At 37.8% G+C, this 18,081-nt stretch overlaps 1 non-coding gene across 1 annotated transcript; it reads left to right on the top strand.

Moving 5' to 3' along the window:
* The first annotated feature begins 16,997 nt into the window (after positions 1–16,997).
* Positions 16,998–17,104, top strand: LOC127124052 (small nucleolar RNA R71). The gene has a single exon (XR_007803695.1). It is a non-coding gene; the product is annotated as a small nucleolar RNA R71 (small nucleolar RNA).
* The last annotated feature ends 977 nt before the right edge of the window (positions 17,105–18,081 follow it).

Genomic DNA, 18,081 nt, shown 5'->3' with positions numbered 1-18,081 from the left:
CCTTAAAAGACCTAATTGAGGCATGATTTATTTTGATAGCATACTACAACAAGGTTGTGTTAAGCTGACTCCAAAAAATATTTGATACTCATTTGTATTTATAACACCACCTTGCACACTGTGAATGGCTAGACCAACACTGTGTTCTGGTCATTGACCCATTCATTGTATTTTAATAAATTTAGATTTCAAAATTTTGCATAAGCATTGCATTAAAATTACCATTTTTGAATGAACTATTTAACTGCAACTCAACATTTAACATCAAAGGAGCCCTAACAATATACAGTCAGTTGAGGAACTTGATTAGTCGAAAGAAGTCCAGTCAAGGGAAAATCACTTTGAGTATCGGTAAATCCGAGCCAATCACCCCAAGAGTATATTAGTTAAGAGAAAATCGCTTCAAGACTTAGACTAGGACGAGCCACCACAAAGAGCTCAATGGGTCCAACCCTCTAAAGGTCAGTCCATTAGAAGTCTACTGTTCCCATAATCGTTTCATCAGGGGAAGACCACTGCAAGATTCAAACATTATGGAAAATCACCTCAAGGGCATGACAAGCTGCTTCCAAACTCATTTCAAGGTGAACCTCTTTAAATAACCAACATAACGGGAAAGTCCTTTCCATGCCTTCAGGCCGCTCAAGCAAACTTTGTCGTACGTCAGCAAACGTTGAGTTCAAGACGAGTGATGGGGAATCATGCTAGTACCCCATTAAATAAAATTTTCCTTTTGAAAAAGAAGATTTTCTGCAAAAGAACCTTCCATCTAATACCCATGCATGGATATCTTTGGAATCCTTCGACTCATCACATAAATCATTCTCATGCATTAATCATGTCGCTTCGCTCTAGCGTCAAGCCATGCATCTCATCGTACTTATCTAGGCATAGCCCCTTAGCATGAAATATCAAAAAATAAAAGCCTAATCATGGTTGGCACGTCACATAGGCCCAACCGTTAGTGGAATAGCCCAAAATCAACATACTGCGTGCACTGATCATTCATACATCATAGATCATACATAACTTGAAATGTGTTTCGTGCTCATTTGCATTTCCTTATAAACTTGTTGACAACCTAGGTATCAATATTTGTGTTGACAATGATTTGTCTTGTTGACAATCTAGGAATCAACGTTTGTGTTGACGATGATTTGTCATGTTGACGATCTAGGTATCAACCCGTGTGTTGACGACGATTTGTCCGGTTGACAATCTAGTCATCAACACTCATGTTGACGATGATCTTTCCTATTGACGATCTAGACATCAACATTTTTATTGACAACGATTTGTCCTATTGACGATCTAGGCATCAACATTCATGTTGACAACGATTTATCTTGTTGACAGTCTAAGCATCAACACTCGTGTTGACAACGATTTGTCTTATGGACGATCTAGGCATCAACACTCGTGTTGACAATAATTTATGTTTATTTTCAATTAATTTTGCATACCATGATCATTGACATATCATGCATAAGAGAAAATTAAAATCATATGAAGAGTGACCTTCTTCATATTCTCTGGTCGAAGATACTTAAATATGGACAATTGTCATACCTTAATTTTCCCCCCAATCAATAAATTAATGCATTCAAAAGGAATTTGCATCATCTGCATATCATAGCATGCATTTCTTTCAGCATAATGCTTAAAATGTCGACCATAATAAAATTTCAGTTTTATGGACAGACCAGTTGAATCGTTTCTCATTTGTGCGTAAATTTAGAGGGCAAAAAATTTCAAGATCGGGTATGCAGTTGTCATTTTTATTGATCTACAGTTTGTGTAGTTTAACTTGGCATGTTCGTTTTATTTTTTGGTCCCGTTTACGTTCGCATTTTGACCAGCCTAAGCCTTTTAACTAGGCATTTTCTTTTTTAAAATTTGTTCTTACCAATCTGTTTCCCAGATACTCTCTTTAAGTGTTGAATTTTGAAAAATAAAAGTGGGATTAGTTTATCCTTTTCACTCTCCACTCAACATACTCTTTCAACATCAACCTGTAACTTTCAACAACATTACACACATTTCCATCTCTTCTTATACTCTTCAAAAGTACCCTTCACTGCCTTCATATTACTCATTTTTCTTCACTCCCTACAATATCATCTTCTTCCATATGTAAAATACACCCTTCATAAACCACCACATAACTCATGTTACCACCTCCCTTATAAAGAATGCAACACGATGCTCACTCTTCAACAGTCAATAGAACCATAAGTGCACTATTCATCTCTTAGAAACACATAATTTCACATAATATCCATCCAATAACCATAAACCATCACCATTTTTTCATAACCGAACACAATAATCCACTTGCTGCATATTAACATAACAAGTCTCATTTTCACATAACAACACCACACTCCTCTCGCCAGAACTGCGTCACAACACTGACCACCTAAACCTCACCATTGGTACCGCCTTCAAACGATCGCCACCATGAAAACAAAGGGGAACATCTTCATTTTTGTCTTCCATTCCAGCTTTCACCAACAGCTGCGCGAACCAATATTCCTCACTGCGAAATCCCTAATTGGGTATCTCTCTTTTTTCCTTTTCTCTTTATGCTCGGTTGACAACTTCCATTTGATGTTGTTTAGTCGTTGATTTGTGTTTTGTTATGTAATACTTGCATGGTTTCTATTTAACTTGAGAGAAAGAAAGGTGAGTTTTGGTCGCTCGATTTCCATGGCAGATTGGAAGGAGAGTTTGTTGGTTGTCAAAGAAGAGAGAGAGAGAGAGAGAGAGAGAGAGAGAGAGAGATTGACAAGAGAGGCATGAGAGGAGAGAGGGCACCACCGTTGCCGCTGGGCTGGCTGGTCGGCATGTCCCCTATATCTTAACTAAACTGTATCACCAAATGAGTGAGAGAATAAGAGATTGAGATAGGTGAGCTTGAAGTTTTGAGTTTTATTTTTCTTAAAAAATGAGACATCGAGAGAGAGAAGGTTATTTTTGTTTTTGTTGTTGTTGTTTTATTTCCATGCCACAAGTCAGCTTGTAATTGGTGTTTTTTTTTTAATTTTGAAAACTTTCATTTTTTTCTCCCAGAGGGAACTGCATGCATTAAGTTACTAGATTTTTATTTGTTTATCTTTTTTTGTTATTTTATCATTTTTTAATTATTACGGTTTTCATTTTTGGATGGGCCTTAGGCCCATGTTTGATATTTTTGTTTTTTTTTCATTTATTACAAACTTATACCCCATGTCCATGTTTGGACTCTTTTGTTTATCTTTTATTATTTATTATTTTATTTGTTTTAAATAATTTAATTATTTAAATTAATTGATTATTTTTTTTACTCGATTAGTTGACTAGAATTTAAATATTTAATTTCTTTTTAAGTGGATTTATTTAATTGTTTGATTAGTCGATTAATTAGGTATTATCTCTCCCATTTTCATGTTTGCACCATTATTTATTTTCTTTTGTTTTTGTAGATTGTTTAGTTTTGTTTTATCATTATATTTTCTTTATTTGATTTTCCATTATTTTACAAATGACAAATGTACCCCTTATGCGTTTTATTATAATTTGTACTTATTTGCTTTTATTTTCTTGCCTTTAGTTAGATTAATTGAACTAATTAAAAATGAATAAAAAATAAAATCAACCTTTTGTAAAGAATAAAAATACTTGATCAACACCAAGTTTCCTGTTCAAAAATCAACTCCCACCATCATTCCATTTTCGATCACATTCAAAAACATTTCATCATCGCCTTCAAACCATTTTCACCACATTTTTAGTCAAAAACTATTTCAAACCATTTCACTTTCAATTCAAATAATTTCACAACGCAAAATAAACCCCGATCAACATCGAGTGAATTTTCTCAAATAACACTTAAGACACTTGTAAATATTCCAAACTCTTTCGTAACAAAATTTGAAGAAAAAGACTACCTGGGTGTAAGGTCCATTCATAGTCCCGAGCATTAGACATAAGTTGTAAGAGTTTGCAAGTCATAAATAATCGTCTTCCGGCCTAAAATCAATCCCACACATCAAACTTTTTTCTCGTCGCCGCACGATGAAAAATTGTTTTCACAAATGAAAAATATTTCTTCTCGAGGTGATGCAAAACAACACTTCATCCACAAATGTGTGAGTTGAGATTAGTAACGTTTTCCCATGAATGTTGATATGTAGAAATCCATTCAATGTGATGCAAATGCCCGCTCCTCTAAACCATTTTGCGTAAGCAAAGTTTTTCTGTCGATTGTGACAAAATATATTTATAGGTTCAATGGAGAAGTGATACTAGCCATAGACACCAAAGTGAAGATGAAGAAGTACCAGTTAAGTATAAGACTCTAACAAGGGTCAAAAATTTCCAAAAGTATTAGAATCAGGGCTCGTAAAACTTTTAACATCCTACTAGCAAGGGCCAAAAAGTTCAAAGAATACCAGGTAAAGTTGGTTGTCAGTAAGGAAATTTATGACATAGTGTCGCAACTGGGCGAATAAAAACAACCGGCGAAAGAAAAGGAACAGAAGAGTCGCCACCGTTCGTTATTTATCCCAAAGGAGGGAAAGGAAACGATCGAAGAAAACCTGAAGAGAAGGAAAAGACAAGGTCTCGCAACCAAATCTTAGGTTCGGGAGTCGATTATGCGAAGCGAAGGTATTAGCACCCCTACGCATCCGTAGTACTCTACGGGATCCACTCTTGTTGTTCTAGTCTAAATGGTGTAGGTATATCTAAAGTACTATCTGCTAAGGGAAGGTCAAAAGAAAATGACTCGCAAGGAAGTCTGATGCGGTGTTTCGTAAGTATACGAATGCGTCAGAGTAATATAAAAGATTGTCGAATCCACAGAGACCAAGTGTCAATCTATCGTTATCTATTGTTATGGTGTTTATCAAAGGAAATCGAAATAGGTGTTTTTGGAGTGTGCAATGAAAAGTAAAGTGTTGAATAAAGATTAATTAATAAAGACAGGGTCAAATGTAATTCACGAAATCCATTAATAATCCATGTACTTACTAATAGAGCTACTTATTGGCAGTGTTTCCTACTTTGAAAAGAACTAATTTTACGGGAACTGTCGCTTTCGCGTATTCAGAACCGAGTTGTACTCCCTAATCAAACCCTCTTATTGTCACTTATAAAAAGGCGCGCATTGCGTTAGAGTAGTAAACGTATTTTTAAAAAATATAGTGTCTTGACTAAGTTGAAAAGTATTTTAACATGGATTTGTTAACCAAAAGAGGTTCTCACGAACCAGACTCTAAACTTATAAACGCGTCCGAAAATAGTTTTAAAATCTCTTTTCTTCTTAAATTAAGACTCCTAATAAACTAAACAAAACGCTTTCGCTGTTTTTGAAATAGTTAAAAACAATAAGTTTAGATAGACGTTGGACGGCTTTCTATCTTGCCCAACGGAATTAAAGTGCGGGAAAACGTAAGTTGAAAGTTAAAATAGCGCTTAAGTGTTTCTACGAACAATTGTACGGATTATCGGTTCAATTACGATCCTTACATTCTAACCTTATAAATTTAGTTAGACATGGTAAAGTAAAAGTGCATTAATTTAAATAAAGTAGTGCGAGTGCGGAAAGTAAATAAAAGTAAAGCGAGTGCGAGGAAATAAATAATTTAAAGCGAGTGCGAGGAAATAAATAATTTAAAGCGAGTGCGAGAAAATAAATAATTTAAAGCGAGTGCGAGGAAGTAAATAAAGTAAAGCGAGTGCGGGAAAATAAATAAAGTAAAGCGAGTGCGGGAGAATAAATAAAGTAAAGCGAGTGCGGGAAAATAAATAAAGTAAAGCGAGTGCGGGAAAATAAATAAGATAAAGACAAGTAATAAAAACCTGCTCCAATCGGAGGGTTGAGTAAATTGCAAAGTGGAAATGAAAATGGCGGCAGGATTAACTTCCTTCCAAAGTGCTCCAAACTCGATTACAGACTCTATCACAGACTCGATTACACAATTGTGGTAACACTCCAATGCGAAGCGATTACCACTTTAAAATACTGAATATATGCCTAAGTGAAACAAAGTTGCTATGAGTTTGCCTCTGCTCTAAGTTTGGATGATTGTAAAAGTGATTTCGAGTTTCTATTTATAAGCAAGTAAAAAGATGCAAATGACAAGGATACCTTTCAACTTGAAAATGGAAGGGAAAACTTTTCCTCTTGTGGTGCCCGCCACAAGGCCATGGCGCCCGCCACAAGGCCAATTTGAGGCGCCTTAGTGGAAGTAGTGGGGAACGTGGAAGTTGAGGGAAGTTGAGCTTGGACACGTCATGACAGGGTCTATGGCGTCAGCCATGGGGTAGGCCACAAGTACAAAATGCTGAATTTTAGGGTTTTTAGCTCTTTTTCACTCCTTTTCTCGATCGGGGCTCCGATTAAAGTAAAAATCTGAAAACAAAGGAAAACATAGCAATAACACAACAAAATAACAATGAAACAACTAGAATGCATGTGAAATCGGAGTCGAAAATACGGTAAATTTCAGTGTTATCAAACTCTCCCACACTTAAACCTTTGCTTGGCCTCAAGCAAAACATTAAAAAGCTCATAAAAGAAAAACTGGTGCAAACGAGTGCTTCAGGTAAAAATTCTAAGTTCAAGTCGGGATGCAGTGATAGGTACTAACTGAGTGAACTAAGGGTATCATGATGACACTAATCCGCAAATACGGACATAAACTTCATTCCTATATTAACCAACCCATATTATCCCACAATACCTAGGCCTGCCTCTTCATCTCTTTTTGTGTCCTTTTCATTCAGGTGCAATCACATTAAGCCCGTTATCCGTACATGCTTCATAGTAGAGTGGCTTGTTAGTGATTATGATCTGAGCATGGGGTTTCTGGCACATAAATATGTGTAAACCCTTTTATTGGACCCTGTAAGATCCTAATTTTGTCTCTAAGATCCCTCATGGCATCATAACATTGCATTTGCATTGCCTCAAGGATCATTAGCATCTTGGTTCCCTTTGTCTTTGGGTGGGACCTCCTGTGAGTGGTTTGAGATCACCAAGCATGCTTTAATTGTATATCATTGCTTTTCTTATTTTGTTTACTAACCAAAAAGCACAAAAATATGTCACTAACATCTTTTTTTTGTAGCTTGAGCAATCACAAGGTCCAAAGCTTCTAGGAGATCCTATGTACAAAGACATGGTCAAGAGGAGATGAAAGCAAACATGGTAATGGTTCCCAAAGCTCTCATCCATCAAATATGCCTCCCTAGCATCTCAATTCATCATTTTGATCAAAGCAAGTCAAAGGGTTTGAGGTCTTGTTCTTCAAGGAAACCCTAAATCATCTGTGCACCACAATGCCTTGCTCTTGAAGCAACCTCAGCCCATGGTTAAATACCATCAAGGGAAGTCCTTTAATTCATCATTTCATGCATATTTAAACTTATTTGAGTGTCCTCAATCATCAATTCATCAAGATATGAGTCATGGACTTGAGAAGTTGATCAGTCAATTCATCTGACTATTTTGAAATGCACTGAGACCTAACATTTTATGTGTTGGTCAAATGGAGATGGTTCCAAAATAAAAAATGTTCTTAAGGACAATATGAACAACTTTCATGTTCATCAAAATTTGATTTGAAGCTTGGAAAACCATCTTCTATTCCAATACATTATAGGTCATTTTGACTGAAACCCTAATTTTGGGTCAACTTCCCAAGGACATAACTCATTCATTTTTTATGATTTTGAGGTGGGATCAAATGAATTGGAAAGCTTAAGATGTCTACTTCAAAGGAAATACATGTGATAATGTAAGACATTATAGGTCCTTTTGGGTCAAATGCATTAAAATTCAAAAAAAGTCCAACTTCAAGTGCCCATAACTCTTTCATCAAAAATCCAAATGATGCAAAATCTAAGTCCATTTTGATTTTCTTGAAAAGATCTACAACTTTGATGTTGGAGGTTTTTCCATTTGAAGCTTGCATCATCAAAATAGAAGGGCTTGAAAGTTGGCCAATTTTAGAAACCTTGCCTTGACATATCATGCACCTTACACTTTAAATTCAAATTTCATAAATTTCCACACTTCAAATGAGTTTTTGTCCAACATAACATTTGTTCCTCATACAAAGACCTTTCCAACCATTACCCATATGCCTATGTTTGGATTTTTTAAATGGTACTTTCGAAGAGATGATTGTTTAGGCACAAATGAGGAATTCACTTGAAATCTTGTTACATAAATAATTGCCTTGCAAGTCACACGTCCAATTCCACTTGGCTGATGCTCAGAATTCATTTGGCATTGTTTTTGGGCCTTGTGCATGATCATGCAAGCCCATGCAATGAAGCTTCACATGCCATGCACACGGATTTGATCACAAGCTCTATGCCACTTCCTCTATAAATAGAGACCTCATTCCATTCATTTCACACGCCTAATTCAACCTAAAATGCTGCAGAATTCTTTCCATAGGCATCACTAAAGAAGCAAGTTCATTTTCTCCATTTTTTTTCAGATATGAAATTCAATTTCATCTGGTTGAATTCTTAGATCTAATGCTTCTAAACCTTCATTATTCATCTCATTGAACTTCTGTTTTAGCAAAGCAAGCAAGGCATCGTGTTCAAATCACCAGAACTCAAGCTTACATTCCAACTGGTATTTTCTTCGATTCTCCTAATCCATTGACCTATTGGCTTAGATTTTGTGTTGGCTGAAGTCCTCTCAATAGAGGCATCATGTTTATGCATTCAATTTTTGAAATCCATTGAGTTCATGATGAACACCAAATTTTTCCATCTCTGATTTCTCACACTATGGAGATCTAGAGTGAAAATGGATGGTACAGGGATGATGTACATCATCCCAACTTTCTAAAGATGTATAGATCGTGCATTTTCATTAAGCTTTGAATTTCTGCAACTCTGGCCGGAATCCTGAGGCTCACCGGAGAAGACGGTGGCTCCGGTGGCTTCATCATTTCTAGTTTGAATCCTGGCCGTGTGATCTAATTCCCAGATTCAATCAGGACCCTTGCTTGTTATGACTTTTATTTGTTTTCCATGTGTGTGCATTGACCGTGGATCACAATGGGCGTGCGCCTCTGGATCCTTGGACTACCAGCTCAATTAATGAGCTCAGATCCAAGGGCTCTCGTTTTTTGCAATTTCTATTTTCTGTTTTAATTCCATTTTATTTTCTTAAATTCCATTTTATTTCAAAAATCAATATCTCTTTCATTTTTAATCTAAAAATTATGGGACCAATTGCATTATTTCCCAAATAATTTCTAGTTTCCATTTCTGATTTTTAATATTTTTTATTTTGTCATTTGATATTTTTTGTGAATTTACTCTTTTCTGGTTATTTTTAATTCATTTTAATTAGTTTTTGATATTCAAAAAATACAAAAATATTTTCCTAACCTATTTGAATGATGATGAATCTATGAAAAATATTCTCATCAATTTTTGAATTGATTTGAGATTTATTTGAGATTTTAGTTCAATTAGGTTATTTTTATTCATTTTTAATTGATTAAAAATAGTTTCTGACTTTTAAAAATGCTGAAATTTTTTGTCAAACTTTGTTTGACCTTGTTGAGCTTGGGATAAATTACTTGGACCTTCCAAGATTGATTTGAAGTAGTTTTGAAGTTTGACCTTTCCATTTATTTTAATTCAAGTTTAGGCAAGAACTCCTTCAAAAGAGTTTATGGAAGTGTTTGATAATCGCTCCCAGAAGGAAAATACCTCAACAGACCATTCGGAATCCAAAGGGGTCTCACAAATAGCACCGTCCCCATGAGGGATTCCTAACAAGCTGGCTAGTTCGTCGGTACTGAATTCGTATTCAACAGCAAACATTCTAAATCTGACAGTACCAACTGTGCTAGCAGTGTTAGGGTTGACAATATAAATTAAGGAACTCAAAAATTCAATTGTCAACCGCTCATAGGTGGGTTCTTTGTTGGAAAAGAAATTGTGCAAACCTAAATTATCTAATAAATGAAATATGCTATGATAGATACCTAAAGTGTAGAGACAGTTTTCGTCAACATACCTTGTCGGGAGGATTTCCCGATTTTGAAACCGTTCGATAATTTTTCTTTATCTTTCCCCCGGTTTCCCTCCTCGAAGAATGAATCCGTTAAACTCCATTTGAAAGCTCTTGAAAAGTGATGAAGAAGATGAAGTGGTTTGTGAAAAGGTTGGATTTTTACGAAATCCGACGGATGAAAATGAAAATGGAAATCGGAAAAATGATTTGTACGGTGTGGTGGTTAGAAAAGTATGAGCTTTTTGTGGGTTCAAGGATGTTTTTCCAAGGTGAAAAAATGGGTATGGAAGGTTCTAAGGTGTAAAAATGGTGAAGAAAGGGGTTCTGCCCCGACCTTTTACAGACGCTGTGGCGGGCGCCACAGGGTCTATGGCGGGCGCCACAAGGCAAAATCTGGCTGGGCCGGATTTTGGTCCTTTGGCTTGGGCTTCTCTTGTGTTTTGGCTTTGAGGGGTCCGAATAGTATTTGTCTCGTGATTTCCTAGTATTATTGGCTTGCATAATTTTATAAAAGTAAAAATAAAAAATAAAAAATGAAACAAAAATTAAGTATTAGACTAATAAATAAATAAACAACTAAAATAAAAAATGCAAATAAAACAAACATAAGACATATATAGATAAAAGTAGAAATATCAATGTATAGACGTAGTATATATAATATTCCAAATGCGATAATATAAAATGAGTTATGTAAATACGAGAAAAATAAAATAAAAGAAAGATAAAATAAGATGGAATGGTGGGATCATATAGTAGGGATGTCGTCTTCCTGAGAGGGTCCACGGAGCGTGGCTACTTCCTGCCTGAGCTCTGCGATCTCCTGATATAGACAGTTGGCTTCGGTAGCATGGGTGAGATCAGACACTCCCATCTGTAAAGTGCGGTCAGCCACCTCCTGTCTAAGCTCTGCGATCTCTCTACGACACTCAGCAATCTGAGTGCGGATGTCGGGGGTCTGCAATGAAAGATTATTAGAGAAAACCGTGATCCTAGGAGATGGTGGTGTACGCGTGTATTCAACAATGGGTGGTGATCTCGGTTCCTCGACGGTCTCTCCCTGGCCCTCTAGAGCATAACTCCAATTCGCTGGATCATGCAAACTGGTCATCATAGGGTCTGGCAGTGTGAAATAATGGGTAGCCTCGCTGTCGACTAGCAATCGGAACTGACATGGGTGGAAAGAGGCTCTCCTCATCAACCCTCTGGTCAAACAGAAGTCGATGTCCATGGTAGTGTACCCACAGTAGGTCCGAAGATGTAATAGCTTGCGAGACAGACCTAAAGCGACAACAATCTGCGTGATGATTCCGCCAACATGGATGACTCCTTTGGTAGATCTGGAGATACCGCTGAGACTGTATAATAAAAAGTTCCCACATGCTACTGGGCGAGACTGGGATGCACAAAATAATAGGAAGATCTCCTCTTCACTCAGTAGTGTCTCTGCATCCGGTCTTCCCAGGAAGGAATGTGCTAATATCATCTGAAAGCATCTGAAGGCGGGGTTATGTATAACATGAGACAGCTGCGTAGATGGATCTTGGCTTCCGCCACCCGATATATCACTCCAAAACTTCTCCACCTCCTTACCCAAAAAATATCCCATAGGTGTCTCCGGGATAGCATCAGGAGTGGTCTGGAAACCCAACAGGTCGCCGAACTCTTTCTGGCTGAAAGAGTACTCAACTCCAAAGAGCCTGAAAGCAACATACCCATCTGGTCCAGAGTATGGGTCATAGTCGAATGAACTCAGGAACTCCAATGTCAGGTTCTTGTAGGTGTTACTCAAGTCATCAGCAAAATCGTCCCAGTGAAGCTGGTGGCTAAGGAATCGGATGCTCGGCTCAATGCCTAGTGCTGATCAGGATAACATATGGGTGCCATAGGGCGCTGATACAGAGCGATGTAGCGCTCTCTCTAAGCATTGTCTCTATAGGCCACGTGCATGTCATCGAAATCCTGCATCCTGTAAAGGTTAAGAAAGTGATCCTGAAAGTGCAAACATTCAAATTTTAATCTCAATGCAAAATATGATAAAATAAAATAAAAACGAAATTGAATAAATGCGAAAAAGTAAAATGAAAGAAAAACCATGGGTTGCCTCCCACGCAGCGCTTGTTTAACGTCATTAGCTTGACGATTAGAATTTATACACCTATAGTAGTAGGAATTGGCGGATCAATCAGTGTGTGGCTTGAGTAGTATGCTGGAATGTCTCCTCCTTCGTAGAGCTTCGGTCTTTGTCCATTTACAATGAATGGACTACAGGTATCGCTCTTGATTTCCACGGCTCCGGATCTCAGAATCTTGGAAACTTCGAAAGGACCAGTCCATCTTGAACGTAGCTTTCCAGGGAAGAGTCGTAACCTAGAGTTGAAAAGGAGAACAGGATCGCCTACATTGAAGTTTTTCTTTACTATTCTTTTGTCGTGATAGGCTTTTGTCCTCTCTTTATATATTTTTGCATTCTCGTAGGCAGATTGCCTAAGTTCTTCTAGTTTATGAATGTCTAGGGTACGCTTTTCTCCAGCGGCTAGGTAGTCTAAATTCAAAGTCTTAATGGCCCAATAGGCCTTATGCTCTAATTCGAAAGGTAAGTGACAGGATTTTCCATAGACTAGTTGGTAAGGAGTAGTTTCTATAGGGGTTTTGAAAGCGGTTCTATAGGCCCATAATGCTTCTTGAAGCTTCTGAGACCAGTCTCTCCTAGAAATAGAAACAGTTTTCTCTAGGATTTGTTTTATCTCCCTATTGGACACTTCTACTTGGCCACTAGTCTGTGGGTGGTATGATGTTGCTACTCTATGCCTAACTCCATATTTTCTTAAAAGTTTGTCAAATATTCTCGATATAAAGTGTGATCCTCCATCGCTTATGACTAAACATGGTGTTCCAAATCTAGGGAATATATAGTTTTTAAATAGTTTGATTACTACCCTAGTGTCGTTTGTGGGTGCAGCTATAGCTTCAATCCACTTAGACACATAGTCTACGGCTACTAAGATATACCTGTTTCCTAAGGATGGTGGGAAAGGTCCCATGAAATCTATACCCCATACGTCGAAGAGTTCTACTTCCTGAATGTTTCTTAGAGGCATTTCATCACGCCTTGAAATGTTTCCAGTGCGTTGGCATCTATCACATTTGACAATGCAAGCATAGACATCATGCCACATGGTAGGCCAGAATAGGCCAGCTTGAAGAATCTTGGTGTATGTCTTAGAGGTGCTCGCATGTCCACCATTAGGTGCAGAATGACAATGCTTGATAATACTATTTACCTCTTCTTCTGGAACGCAACGGCGAAAAATGCCATCTTTACCCCTTTTGAAAAGGAGCGGTTCGTCCCAATAGAAGTTTCTCACATCGTGGAAGAATTTCTTCTTGCGGTGGTAGTCAAGATCAGGGGGTACTATATCAGTAGCTAGGTAATTAACGAAGTCTGCATACCAGGGTACGTTACTTATTGCTAAGGAATTTTGGGGGTGCTTATGAGGGCTTAGGTTATTATCTTCAATGGTTTCTACTCTAGCTATCAGTCTATCATAGGCGAAATCATCATTTATGGGTACTAGTTCTGGTTTTAGATGTTCTAGCCTAGAAAGGTGATCGGCTACTACATTTTCAGTGCCTTTTTTATCTCTTATGTCTAAATCAAACTCTTGTACTAATAGAATCCATCAGAGTAACCTGGGCTTGGCATCTTTTTTACTTAATAGGTAACGAATGGCAGCATGATTAGTGTAAACTATAATTTTTGCTCCTGCTAGATAAGATCTAAATTTGTCTATAGCGAAAACTACAACGAGTAATTCTTTTTCAGTTGTTGCGTAGTTAAGTTGGGCAGCATCTAGGGTTCTACTGACATAATAAATGGCATGTAATTTTTTATCTTTCCTTTGTCCTAGAACGGCTCCAACTGCATAATCACTAGCATTGCACATTATCTCAAAAGGTTCCGACCAATCAGGCGGTTTCATAATAGGTGCAGAGATTAATGCTTGCTTTAAAAGATTAAATGCGTCATTACATTTTTCATTGAAACTGAATTAAGCATCTTTCATTAAAAGTCCAGTTAAAGGTTTAGTTATTTTGGAGAAGTCCTTAATAAAAGGCCGGTAGAATCCAGCGTGTCCAAGAAAGCTTCGGACTTCTCTAATGGTTTTTGGTGGTTTTAGGTTTTCTATAACTTCTATTTTAGCTTTATCTACCTCTATACCTTTTTCGGAAACTATATGTCCTAAAACTATTCCTTCGGTTACCATGAAATGGCACTTTTCCCAGTTTAGCACGAGGTTTACCTCCACGCATCTCCCCAGGATTTTCTCAAGGTTAGCAAGACAATTGTGGAAATCAAATCCGCAAACCGAGAAATCATCCATAAACACTTCCATGATACCATCTAGGTAATCTACAAACACGGATATCATGCAGTGTTGGAAAGTAGTTGGGGCATTACAGAGGCCGAATGGCATTCGTCTGTAGGCAAAAGTTCCATAAGGGCATGTAAAGGTAATTTTTTCTTGATCTTCGGGGTGGATAGGTATTTGGAAGAATCCAGAGTATCCATCTAGATAACAAAAGTAAGAGTGTCTGGCTAGACGCTCCAACATCTGGTCTATAAATGGTAAAGAGAAATGATCCTTCCTAGTTGCTTTATTTAATTTTCTATAATCTATACACATCCGCCATCCTCCTTCTAAACGTTTTGCTACATGTTCGCCTTTATCGTTTTGCACGACTGTGATGCCTCCCTTTTTAGGTACTACATGCACAGGGCTTACCCACTTACTATCAGAGATCTGGTAGATTATACCTGCCTCAAGTAACTTAAGAACTTCCTTTTTAACAACATCACTCATAATAGGGTTTATTCTTCTCTGATGTTCCATAGAGGGTTTTGAATCTTCTTCTAGTGAAATCCGATGCATGCATACAGATGGACTTATACCTTTCAGGTCAGAGATATTATATCCTAAGGCTGAGGGATATCTACGTAAAACGTCTAAAAGTTGGTTCGTTTCCTCTTGGCTCAAGGTAGCACTGACTATAACTGGACGGTTCATCTTTTCACCGAGGAACTCATATCTCAGGTTCTTAGGCAGTTCCTTAAGTTCTAAGGTTGGTTTCTTAGGGCATGGCATAGGATCTGGAGTAAGAGATAAACATTCGTAAAGGTTATCATCAATGTAGGGTTTCTTAAAGTCATCATCTTCCCTTATGAGAGTTGATGGTAACTTAATTGTTTTTATAATTGCTTTTTGTTCTAATTCTCTAACACATTCATCAATGATATCTAAGGCATAACACGAGTCTCCCATCACAGGTGCCATAAGAAATTTCGAAAGTATAAATTCTATTTTCTCGTCACCTACCTCAAATGTCAACTTTCCTTTCTTGACATCTATTATGGCTCCTGCAGTCGATAATAATGGTCTACCTAGAAGGATTGGTATATCATTGTCCTCTTTGATGTCCATGACAACAAAATCAGTAGGGATAAATAGCTGACCTATCCTAACAGGAACATCTTCTAAAATGCCTATCGAATAATTAACAGATCTATCGGCTAACTGAAGTGACATCTTAGTGGGTTTTAATTCTCCTAAGTTTAACCTCTCACAAACCGCTAAAGGCATTAGGCTCACACTAGCTCCTAAGTCTAGAAAAGCTTTTTCGATGACATGATTACCCAAAAGGCAAGGAATGGAGAAATTTCCAGGATCTTTATCTTTCTTTGCTAATTTGTCCTCAGAAATAGCATTACATTCCAAAGGTTTCAGATCGTCAAGTCTACGTTTGTTGGTAAGGATGTCTTTGAGAAACTTTGTATAAGAAGGTATTTGGGTGATGGCTTCTGTGAAAGGGATTTCTACATGAAGTTTTTCTATAACTTTAATAAATTTTTGATACTGTTTATTGATCTGGGTTTGTTTGAGTCTTTGCGGATATGGTATAGGTGGTTTATATGGCGGGGGTGGTACGTAAGTTTTATCTTTAGGTTCTTCTCCTTTTTCTCGACCTTCATGGTTTTCAGATTCCTCTGGTTCCTTTACTTCGTCCGTGGGTTTGGTACATTCCTTAGAAGTTTCGGGTTCACTCAATCTAGGGTTTGGTGGCTCATCATAAGCGTTCCCACTTCGTAGGGTAATGGCATTGGCTTGTCCTCTCGGATTCTGTTGAGGTTGTCCAGGGAACTGTCCTCCAGGTGTAGTCTGAGGGGCTTGGTTTAAAGCTACCTGAGAGATCTGGGTTTCAAGCATCTTGGTATGAGTAACTATTTGGTCAACCTTGGTTCCTAACTGAGTAATCAATTCGTTAACATGAATGTTTTGGTTCATGAACTCCTTGTTTTGTTGGGTTTGAGCGGTGATAAAATTTTCCATAATTTCCCTCAAGGCTCGGCTTTGGTGGCACAGGTTGCATAGGTTGATTTGATCCAGGGGTTTGATAACTAGGTTTCGGAGGTGCATTATTTTGGATAGGGTTATTGTTTTTATAGGAGAAGTTCGGGTGATTCCTCCATCCAGGGTTATAGGTATTCGAGTATGGGTTCCCTTGGGTGTAGTTCACTTGCTCAGAGTGGGTTTCGTTTAATAGACTGCATTCTGCAGATTGGTGTCCTTTGGTTCCACATATTTCACAATCCGACGAAACTGCGGCTATAGTATTCGGGTTTATGCACATATGCTCGACCTTAAGGGCTAATGCGTCCATTTTAGCTTGCATCATGTCTATAGAGCTTAGTTCATGCACTCCTCCTTGGGCTTCCTTCTTCTCAACTGTCGCTCGTTCGACTCCCCATGATTGATGGTTTTGAGCCATATCTTTGATGAGGGCACTAGCTTCAGGATAAGGTTTGTTCATCAGAGCACCCCCTGTGGCAGCGTCGATGGTCATCTTTATGTTGTAGTGAAGTCCATTATAGAAGGTTTGAATGATTAACCAATTTTTTAAGCCATGATGTAGGCATGCTCGTAACAACTCTTTATATCTCTCCCAAGCTTCAAACAGCGATTCTCCTTGGTTTTGGGTAAATCTAGTTATATGGTTTCGAAGAACGGAGGTCTTACTCGGGGGAAAATATCTAGCAAGAAAAACTCTTCTAAGGTTATCCCAAGTCGTAATGGAATTGGGTGGAAGGGAATCTAACCATGATAGGGCTTTATCTCTGAGGGAAAAAGGAAATAATCTTAAACGTATTGCCTCAGGAGAAGCTCCATTGGTTTTAAAAGTGTCTGCTAATTGAAGAATTTTTTTTAAATGTTGGTTTGGGTTCTCAGTAGCGAGACCTGCGAATTGTCTCTGTTGCACTAATTGTAACATGGATGGTTTAAGTTCAAAGTTATTAGTTGGGATGGTTGGGTTTACTATACTAGAACTAGGTTCTTCATTAGATGGTTGAGCGAAATCCTTAAGAGGTCTTTGGTTTTGATCTTCGGCCATAGCTCTCTTAATTCTATGAAAGAATAAACGTGCGTGAGCGTAACGTTCAGGTTCCGCCAGAGGGTATACTAAGCTTAAACTTCCGGTGCTACGAGTTCTTCGCATTGACCGGCGGGAAATAGCCTAAGTCTAAACGATATAACAACAGGAAAATGAAATTTGACGAAATTGGTCCCCGGCAACAGCGCCAAAAGCTTGATGCGGTGTTTCGCAAGTATATGAACGCGTCAGAGTAATATAAAAGATTGTCGAATCCACAGAGACCAAGTGTCAATCTATCGTTATCTATTGTTATGGTGTTTATCAAAGGCAATCGAAATAGGTGTTTTTGGAGTGTGCAATGAAAAGTAAAGTGTTGAATAAAGATTAATTAATAAAGACAGGGTCGAATGTAATTCACGTAATCCATTAATAATCCATGTACTTGCTAATAGAGCTACTTATGGGAAGTGTTTCCTACTTTGAAAAGAACTAATTTAACGGGAACTGTCGCTTTCGCGTATTCAGAACCGAGTTGTACTCCCTAATCAAACCCTCTTATTGTCAATTATAAAAAGGCGCGCATTGCGTTAGAGTAGTGAACCTATTTTTAA

The sequence above is a fragment of the Lathyrus oleraceus genome, chromosome 2, assembly GCF_024323335.1.
Source record: "Lathyrus oleraceus cultivar Zhongwan6 chromosome 2, CAAS_Psat_ZW6_1.0, whole genome shotgun sequence".
Taxonomy (NCBI): Eukaryota; Viridiplantae; Streptophyta; class Magnoliopsida; order Fabales; family Fabaceae; genus Lathyrus; species Lathyrus oleraceus.
Note: the sequence above shows the minus strand (reverse complement) of the source record. Positions and strands in the feature narration are given on the sequence as shown.